A 10,315-nucleotide genomic window follows, 5' to 3' on the forward strand; every position below is an offset into this window, starting at 1 on the left:
TTGTAATCTGGATGGTCCCCCTCTGACCACTGGGTACACTGGCTCTTGGATCTAAGGAGGTGCTAATTTAGTCTCTGCCTGAGGTTACCCAGCAGGAGCTATGAAAAGATCTGCAGATTTCCCTTCCTTTTTTGGAGTTTGGAGGTGCCCAGATGAGGCCCAGCTGTGAAGCAATGTAAGCTGCTGTGGGGCCTTGGGCCTTCTCTTGGAAGTTCTGGGTCTGTCTGGCCCAGCTGTAATTTGTTAGGTAATTTTCAGGTTGCAAAGGGCCAGGGCATTCATATGCAAAAGCCTCTGCCGCAGCCTGGGTGGGGCGGGGTCTCAAGGAATCAACTGGGCGGAGCTAGCAACTATGGCAGATCCTCAGCCCTGCCCTAAGGGGCCGAGCGTCTCAGTGTCCCGGTAATTTAATTGCTGCAAGCACCTCTGAGGGAAAGCCGCCCTCAAGTTCAGAGTTCTGCCTGCTGCCAGACAGTCCAGTTTCTCCCCGTATGAGTCCTGGGTCCCCAGAGACTTCCCGGAACCAGAGTTCAGAGCAGTCGGGAGCTTGTGACTCCCTCCCGATTCAAAAAGACAGCTGCGTCCTCAGGTACCAGCCCCTTTCCGCGCGCGCTCGAGCCTCCGTACCTTTGCACTTTACTTCCGCAGCTCCTGACTCTCAGTGTGCTTTTCTCTTTCCTTCTATTTGTAGAATTTCCACTCAGCCAGCCTTCCTGTAGTTCTGGATGATGTCCATTTTGTCTTTTTGTTGTATTTTTGAAGTTGTTGTAGGAGGCAGCAATTTCGGTATTTACCTATGCCGCCATCTTCTTTTTTGTCCACATCAAGTTTTTAGTTCATTTTTTCTGAGAACCTCTGATTGTACCACTTATCGATGGGCATTTGAGTTGTTTCCAGCTTTTCTGTGATTATGAATAAATTATGAGTATTTTTTGAGCATTAATATTTTCATACATCTAGAATTTATTTGGGTGTAAGAAATAAGATCAAGATCCAACTTCACTTTTCTTGCCAAATCACAAGCCAATTATCTCAACAGTATTAATTGCATAATACATCTTCCACCAAGGAATTAAAATATCATCTTTCAAGGCCCTGGCCTGGTATCTCAGTTGGTTAAAGCATCATCCTGATACACCAACGTTACGGGTTTGATCGCTGGACAGGAATCATACAAGAATAAACCAATGAATGTATAAATAAAGTGGAACAACCAATTGATGTTTCTCTTCTCTTCTCTTCTCTCTCTTTCTACCTCCCTCTCTCTTTTTTAAAAATAAAATTTTAAAGAAAAAATGTCTTTCAATATGTTAAATTCTCCATAGACTGTTTTTTCCGAACTCTCTATAGTGTTCCATTGATCTAGTTGCCAGTTTTGAACCAGTAGTACTGTATTTTAATTCCTATAACCATACAATGTGTTTTAATGAGTGATTACCGGTTGGTACTCATCACTCTTCTTTTTCAGAATTGTCCTAGTTATTTCTGGATGTTTATCTATATACTTTCTATGCTAATAGTTATGTTCTAAAGGGATACCAGTTAGAAATTTAATGTGAATTAAAATTTATTTTGGTTGCATTAACAAATTAATTTGAATCTGCCCATCCAGGAAACAAATATATCTCTTTATTCAAATATTTTATATTCTATAGGGGAGCTTGTTAACTACAGAATGAGGTTTTCAGAGGGTACAGTGGAAAGGTTATGGAAGAAGAGAGGCAGGCTAAGGTTGGCTCAAGGTAGGAAAAGCAGAGTTGTATGAAATATAAGAGAGAATAGAGGATTAGAAGAGCTTATGTAAAAGGTGGGTACTGTACTAGTTATCTATTGCTGAGTAAAAGCTAAAACCACACTTAGTGTCCCGAAATATTTATTCATCTCATGTTTTTCCATGGGCTTAGTTGGGTGCAGGTCCTCTGCTGAACCCTCTCTTTTAGGGTCTCTCACAAAGGCTGCAATCAAGGTGTTGGCTAGGGCTGGGTCTCATCTGAGGGTTTGATAGAGGAAGGGTCCACTTCCAAGATCAACTGGTTGCTGGACAGATTTTCAGTTCCTCAAGGACTGTTGGACTAAGAGACTCAGTTCCTGGCTTGATGCTGGCCTTCACTTACCTGACACATGGACTTTCCTAACATGGCAACTTACTTCATCAAAGCCAGCAAGAGAGAAAATCTACTAGCAACATGGAAGTCACAGCTTTATGTAGCCAATTTCCTAAGTGATATCTTATCACCTTTTCCCCATTCTATTGTTTAGAAGTAAGTCCCTAGGTCAGCCACACTTAAAGGGAGGGAATTACACAAGGGTGGGAATACTGAGTCAGGGATCATTGCGGGGGAGGGTCATCTTAGAGACTACCTGCCACAGTTATTAAGAAATGTAGGTTGTGGTAGGTTTGGTAGCATTTGCTAACTCAAAGTGTGCCAAAGGAATGAAGCTCCCTGGCACATGGGGATAAGGAGGGACACAGACTTCAGGGTTTTCCTATAAACTAGTTCAGGGGTGGGCAACCTTTTTGTGAGTGCGTGCCAAAACCAGCAAAATCTCTGATTCAAAATTCTTCTGCGTGCCAACCCTGATTTTTTGAGAACATGTTATGCCTACTTGATATCTCTTAAGGTGTACGTATGTGAAGAACCTTGAAGAAATAATAAAATTCATTCGAGCGACAAAAACACAGTATATGATGATGAAAAATACATTTATTTTTTAATGTATACATGTACACTGATAGTCCAACAGAAAACTTGATGACTCCGTTTGATATTATCAGTGGGACTTTTGCTGCTGCATCCCTGATGACAGAGATTTTACATCAGGTTTATATTTCGTGACCTTCAGAGATACGCACGAGCTACTACTTTCATCCGTCAGGCTACTCCTATTACGAGACTTAACAAAATTCATCACTGAGAACAAGATTCACAAGCGTGGATGAAAACATGGAGAGTAACGCTGTTGCAAAGTTTTTTAACAGAAAAAAATTTCTGGAATGGCATTCCAAGTCCTCAATAGTTCGTTTTCGACACTTCTCTCTGGTACTCCTGTCTCTAATCGCTTTTTTTCAATGTTTTCCAAGTCAACTCTAAGGTCAATAAATTTCTGCTTCCAAATTGAGCTACTCTGAAATTCAATCAACTGCATTTCAAAGTCAGCCATGTCTATGGTCTTTAAGATAACTTGTTATGTAAAATTATTTATCTAAAATGCACCTACACTGAATTTATCTGAAAAATAAAAAAGTCGATATTAAGAAAAACATTGTAAATGAAAGATTATAAGAGAGGGTTTCGCGTGCCAGCAAAAGTTACTGGCGTGCCATGTTTGGCACGAGTGCCAGGGGTTGCCCACCCCTGACCTAGATCAATGGTGTTTTCAAGAGAATTGTGATCTTTGTTGGAAGGGTAGACTCCAGACTCATTAGACCAGGTAAATAATAACCATTTTCATATGCATAGCACTTCAGGGTTTATACATCTGCTTTTGGAGCCATTAATTTAATTCTAATAACAACCCTGTGAGGCAGCCAGGCAAGGAAACTAAGGTTCAAAGAGGTTACGTGGCCACCTCAGATCTCACAATCAAAGGGTGGCAGAGCCGAGACCAGAGCCCCAGTCTTCAGATTCCTAGCCTGTTACACCAGAGTGCTTTTCCCTTCAATGGCCTTTCTTAACATTTTCCTCCCTCTCTGGGTTCTTACTGTGGCTCAGTTAGTAGTTAGTCTGGCAACCTCACCGTACCTTCTAGAATTACTGTAGGGTCAGAAATAATGCTCATAAAGCTCCCAGCCCACTGTTTGGCACACAGTAAGTTCTCACTAAACAGAAGCTATTAGCTGTTATTATTCTTTCTCCTCTGCCAAGCCATCCTCACTGCTACTCATCTTCAATTCTGCTCCTTCCCATGAATCTCTGTGGTACCACATCCCAAGATGCAACTTGCTTTCAAAAGACACAAATGCCCAACAACTTTTACAGGCAGACATTGACCATCTCCAAACAGTCCAATAAAAAGCATTTGGTTGTCAATGGTGTACTCTTTCTACTTATTAAAAAATGTTTGCTGGCCCAGCCAGTGTGGCTCAGTGGTTGAGCATTGACCTATGAACCAGGAGGTCACAGTTCGATTCCTGTCAGTGCACATGCCCAGGTTGTGAGCTCAGTCCCCGGTGGGGGATGTGCAGGAGGCAGCCTATCGATGATTCTCATTATTGATGTTTCTGTCTCTCTTTTCCTCTCCCTTCCTCTCTGAAATCAATCAAAATATATTTTTAAAAAAGGTTTACTATAAAAGAGTATGCATGTCACTCAGGCAGCAGCCTCATACATCTCGTGTTTACCACGTTTCTTGATTACATTATTTTCTCTTACGCTTGATTTAATTTTGTGTTGTTTTATACAGTAACACGCTGTATAGGTTTGTAGCCCAGGAGCAATAGACTATCCCATCAAGCAGTGATGGCGAACCGAGGACACGCGTGTCACCTCTGAACTCATTTTTTTGGTTGATTCTTCTTTGTTAAATGGAATTTAAATATATAAAATAAATATCAAAAATATGTCTTTGTTTGACTATGGTTGCAAAGATCAAAACATTTCTGTATGTGACACGGCACCAGAGTTAAGTTAGGGTTTTTCAAAATGCTGACACGCCGAGCTCAAAAGGTTCGCCATCACTGCCATAAAGCCTAGGTGTGTAGCAGGCTATACCATCTAGTTTGTGTAAGTGCATTTTATGATGTTCACACAACAATGAAATTGCCTAACACATTTCTCAGAATGTATCCCTTCACTTTATCATACAGAAAACTATAAATTTATGTATGCCAAATATTAACATATTATATTTATTTTTAATACAGAGAGCCCTGTCTGGGCCTGACATTCTAGCTCTGGGTTCTCCATGGCCAAACACAGATCTTTCTTTCAAAACATGGTCCCCATGGGTCCCTCCTGTAGCCAAGCCACTCTCACCCCAGCCACTCTTGTTCAACCCCCTTGCAGAAGCCAAGATCCAATTTGCATCTGAGCCTTTGCTCTCCCCTTTCATTGTGGAGCCTGACACATCTATTTAAGTCCTGCCCTTGGTGCTTATTAGGTGCCTAAACTTATGTAAATCACTTCCTTTCTAGGAGCCTCTGTTTTTCAGAGATGAAACTGGATATTAATAATTTCCACATAAAGGGACTGCTTTGAGCGTTGAAAGGTTATGTATAGAGTCCTGAGCAAATAACAGAAGTTTATTAAATGTTTAAATATATATTTTATTGATTTTTTTACAGAGAGGAAAGGAGAGGGATAGAGAGTTAGAAACATTGATGAGAGAGAAGCATCGACCAGCTGCCTCTTGCACATCCCCTACTGGGGATGTGCCCGCAACCAAGGTACATGCCCTTGACCGGAATCACCCTCAGTCCCCAGGCCAATGCTCTATCCAGTGAGCCAAACCGGCTAGGGCAGTTTATTAAATGTTTAAGCTCCATATCCTGCCTCCCACCCCACTAATCCTTTGGTCCCCACAGCACAAGGTCATAGTATGAATTCAGAATGTGATTCCTTCCCTCGCTCTCTTCTGCCTTGACAATTGTTACTCTAAGACCCTGGTTCCAAGCATAACTCCACCATTAATTACCACAAGCTTGTTATCCCAAGGGAAGGTTGAGAGAGGCTGGGACAATGTGGAAAATGCCTTGAAGTTAATCAGAGTTGGAGTCCCACCACGACCTTACTTAGCTGTGTGGCTTTGGCAAGTGACCTAAGCCTCCCTGTGGCTCAGGTCACTTACCTATAAGGGGGAGGGAAAAGCATAGCACCACCTCAGTGGGCACACCCATTTTCTATCCCTCACTGCACCCCTTCTCATCCACCTACCTGCTCTCAACTCAGCTGGTTGGGCCTCACCCTCTGTCAGCTGACTCAAGCCACGCCCCTCCCAGAGAAAGCACCACAGGGAGCAGGTAAGAACCTGCCAGACAACAACTGACTTCATGCAGGAGTGCACAAGGACAGAGCTGAACCCAAATTTCATTCTTTATTCAACCATTCATGCACCTGAATCCATGCATTGAATATTTGCTGACCCTTCCTCTGGGACTGGCCAGGTGCTGAGCTTTGCTGGAGACAGAGGCCCTGCCTTTAGGGAACTTCTGATCTGACAGGAGAGGGAACCCTGGACATGAAATCCACATGGGGAGGGGCAGGAAGGTCTAGGGGCTGTGAGCCCAGAGGACAAGATCAAGGTAGTACTTGGATGAAGTGCCACTTGGTGAGTTCACAAGGTCTGGGGAGTTGTGAAGGGCAGAGCACCTTGCAAAGTCACCTAGACAAGAGAGAGCTGGCAGATTGTAGGAACCACTTGTGGTTAGTTCAGTGGGCAGAGCACAGTGTGTTGGACCAGGTGTGGCAAGAGATGCAGTTGGAGAGGTTTGGTGAGGCCGGATCTATGGTGGGCAGCCTTAATTGCCAAAAAGGAGTAGAACTTTATCCTTATGTGTGTGTGTGGGGGAGGCGGGTCACAGAAGGAAGTGACTCCCCTCTCACTGCTGCTGTGCAAAGGGGTAGGTCGAAGATGGCCAGTCCAGAAGCCGGAAGCCGGGAAGGGGACTTGCCAGCAAGGGGACTTGGGGTCGTTCATGTGAGGGATGTTGAGGCTGGAACAGGGCAATGGCAGAGGATGAGGAAAGAAGCTGGATTTGAGGGACAGAAAGGGGAATCAGCTGCACTTGGTGAGGGACTGGCTAGGAGGAAAGAAGGGGAGTTTGGGCTGCACATAAGGCAGAGGACACAGAGGAAACTATCACACAAGTGCCCAGGGGGTGATGAAGGCAAAGATAATGGCGGGGCGGGGGTGGGGGGATGACTCTGAGTGCTGGGAACCAGTGCGGGATAGAAGGGGCAGAAGCACTATCCTGGAGGTGGACGGGTTCAGGCTAAGACTCGCTGTGTGACCTTGGGCCCTCTGGTCCTTCAGGTTCCCACCTGGTAAATGGGGAGACAGAGAATGATAATTGTGAGGAGTGAATCACATAAAAGCATGTCCGGGAAGTGCTTAGCCTTGTGGGTGATTTGAAGGCGGAGACCTGTGGCAGGTGTGTTTGGTCCAGGGTGGAGTGAGGCTGGACTATCCTTTGTGCAACAGCATTGTCATGGGCAGGAGGACACACACACTTGCAAAGAAAGAGAGGTGTGGGGAGGGACGATGTGACCTGAATACATGCCTGTTGACTTTGAGGAGGGTCAGAGGCCAAGGAAGTCAAGTCAATTTTACCTTGGGAGGCCCTACCTGGAGTCGGCAGTGAGCGCTTCTCTGAGCTGCGAACCCTAGATGCCACTTCCTCAGGAAGTACCCAGGCCTGGGAGGCCCGAGGCCTCTGGGTTGTGATCTCAAGTCAGCACTGGAGTTGCTGTGTGACCCTGAGTCAGTTCTAACCCAATCTGGGTCCCATGTTTGCCAGATGAGCAACAATCACAATAAAGCATGTGTGTTGGTAGACAGGTGACTGAAATGTTTCCACAGGTCCTCTCAGGTTTACTATGTTTCAGCTCTATGACCCCGAGTACTTTTTAAAAAATATATTTTTATTGATTTCAGAGAGGAAGAGAGAGGGAGAGAAACATAGAAACATCAGTGATGAGAGAGAATCATTGATAGGCTGCCTCCTGCACGCCCCGTACTGGGGATTAAACCTGCAACCTGGGCATGTGCCGTTGACCGGAATCGAACCTGGTACCCTTCAGTCTGCCCGGGATCCTTCAGTCTGCAGGCTGATACTCTATCCACTAAGCCAAACCGGCAAAGGTGACCCTGAGTACTTTTTTTAAAATATATTTTATTGATTTTTTACAGAGAGAAAGGGAGAGAGATAGAGAGTCAGAAACATCGATGAGAGAGAAACATCGATCAGCTGCCTCCTGCACATCTCCCACTGGGGATGTGCCCGCAACCCAGGTACATGCCCCTGACTGGAATCGAACCCGGGACCCTTCAGTCCACAAGCCGACGCTCTATCCACTGAGCCAAACCAGTTTTGGCGTGAGTACTTTTTAAAAACATCTAGTCCTGTCCCTGTCCCTGACGTCCTGTGTGGTCTTGAGCCAGCTACTGGACCTCTCGGACCGATTGTCACATCTGGAATATCAGGAGACTGGGCAGGAGTCCCCAGTGATTCTCCCTGAAGGACACTCACCCTCATCTCCAGCTGCACGCTTCAGACAAACAAGAGGAAAGTGAAGTGCTGGTCACAGATGACCCCCCCGCCCCCCCGCCTTCCAAATCTTCTGTCTTCTCCCACTGCCCTCCCCTCCCTACTGCCAGGAGCTTGCAACACTGGCTCACTTGCCAAACTTGTTGCTATGACAACGGTTACAAATAACTCAGATGCAGACGAAGATTTTAACCCAAGAGCTGCTGGGCCAATCCCCGTCCACACCCGACTGAAGGAACAATCTGACAAATTCTTTGAGATCAAGTCACTTCCTTGTTCACAAGCCTGCCAGGGTTCCTCAGCGTCACAAGACTAAGTCCTGGCACCCGAGACCCTCCTGACACCTGCTTCAGATCTTTCCAATCTCATTTCCCACTTGCTGCCTTAAACAGTGATCACTCCACTTCTGAGCACCCACTGTCTGCCAAGCCCTGTGTTGTGTGCTTATATATAGCCGCTAAGGAAATCTTCCCAGAGCTCTATCAGATAGACCTTGTCATCCCCACTTTGTAGAGGAGGAAATTGAGGCCCATGGATGTGACTTGAGTAAGGAGGTCAGAGAATGACAATTCAAACTCAAATCCATCAGAACCCCAAACCCAGGATTTTCCATTGCCAATGGCTCACAAAAGGTGGTCTATATACTGGGGGCCTACCCAAGAACTCTGAGGCCATTAAAAATTCTAATTCTAACTTCCATTCAAGAGGGTGGAATGCCTCTCTCTCCTCTACCTCCTGACATCCCATAAAATAAGAATAAAGGAATCATGTGTATAAACCCACATCTCCAAAGAAACTGGATGAAGGTCCATCCATGGGGAACAGTTCAACTTCCTGGCAGAAAGGGGCTAGTGGGGAGGTAACTGAGAAAGCAGGGCCTGGAGAGGTAGAGGACAGCGCCCCCCCCCCCGCCCCCCCGTGGGAGGGATCTGGGTGAAGAACCTTGGTCTTCCTTGCAAAATCCGGGTGAAGCTCTGGTGCAAAAGGTATCCTGACCTGGGAGTGAGATGTAGAGGCCCCAGAGTAGGGAGAATTGAAAGTAGGTGTCGGAACAGTTGATTGTCCCACCTCGCTCTGCCCTTCTCTGTGCTCCTGGGTAGAAATCACAAGAGCCAAGCATCTACACTCAGCAAATTACAGAGCGTTCCCCAAAGAAATCAGTCTCGGAGCAAAGCTTTCCCTTTCTGGACTCAGGAGTCCTCCGGCAGAATGCGCGGGTCCCCACCCAGTCACCTTACACAGGTTCCCAACCAATCAACTTTGTGTTGGTTTCTCCTTAAATCAATGAGCTGAGAGGTGTGAATACTTGTGAAAAAATGTGTGTGAATAGGTTTATGAACGATTTGATGAAGCAAATGGGAAAAATTAACGCTGGGCACGTTTCAAGGGGGAAAACCAAGCAATTACTAAATTCAAGAACATTTTTAAAAGGAAAAGAAATCCAAATAATCTTAGTACATTTTTTGACTCTAACAGCCACTGATTTACCAGGAATTGGGATATAAACACAGTAGAAGAGTAAAGGGAGGGAAAATAGGATGTGCGTGTGGAAGTGGATAAAATCCTCTTCTACCATAACAAGATGTCAAGGGATAGTGTCTCAAATTGTTAAGAAATATTAGCATACATTGGAAACTAAAGAGAAAATAAACGAATGGGACTACATCAAAATAAAAAGCTTCTGCACAGCAAAAGAAACCATCAAAAAAACAACAAGAAAGCCCACTGCATGGGAGAACATATTCACCAATGTTAACACTGATAAGGGTTTAATATCCAACATTTATAGGGAACTCATACAACTTAACAAAAGGAAGATAAACAATCCAATCAAAAAATGGGCAAAGGATCTAAATAGAAACTTTTCAAAAGAGGACATCCAGAAAGCCAAGAGACATATGAAAACATGCTCAAAGTCACTAGTCATTTGAGAGATGCAAATCAAAATGACAATGAGGTACCATCTCACACCTGTCAGAATGGCTATCATCAACAAATCAACAAACGACAAGTGCTGGAGAGGATGTGGAGAAAAAGGAACACTTGTGCACTGCTGGTGGGAATGCAGACTGGTGCAGCCACTATGGAAGACAGTATGGAGTTTCCTCA

The sequence above is a fragment of the Myotis myotis genome, unplaced genomic scaffold (genome assembly GCF_014108235.1).
Source record: "Myotis myotis isolate mMyoMyo1 unplaced genomic scaffold, mMyoMyo1.p scaffold_m19_p_4, whole genome shotgun sequence".
Lineage (NCBI taxonomy): Eukaryota > Metazoa > Chordata > Mammalia > Chiroptera > Vespertilionidae > Myotis > Myotis myotis.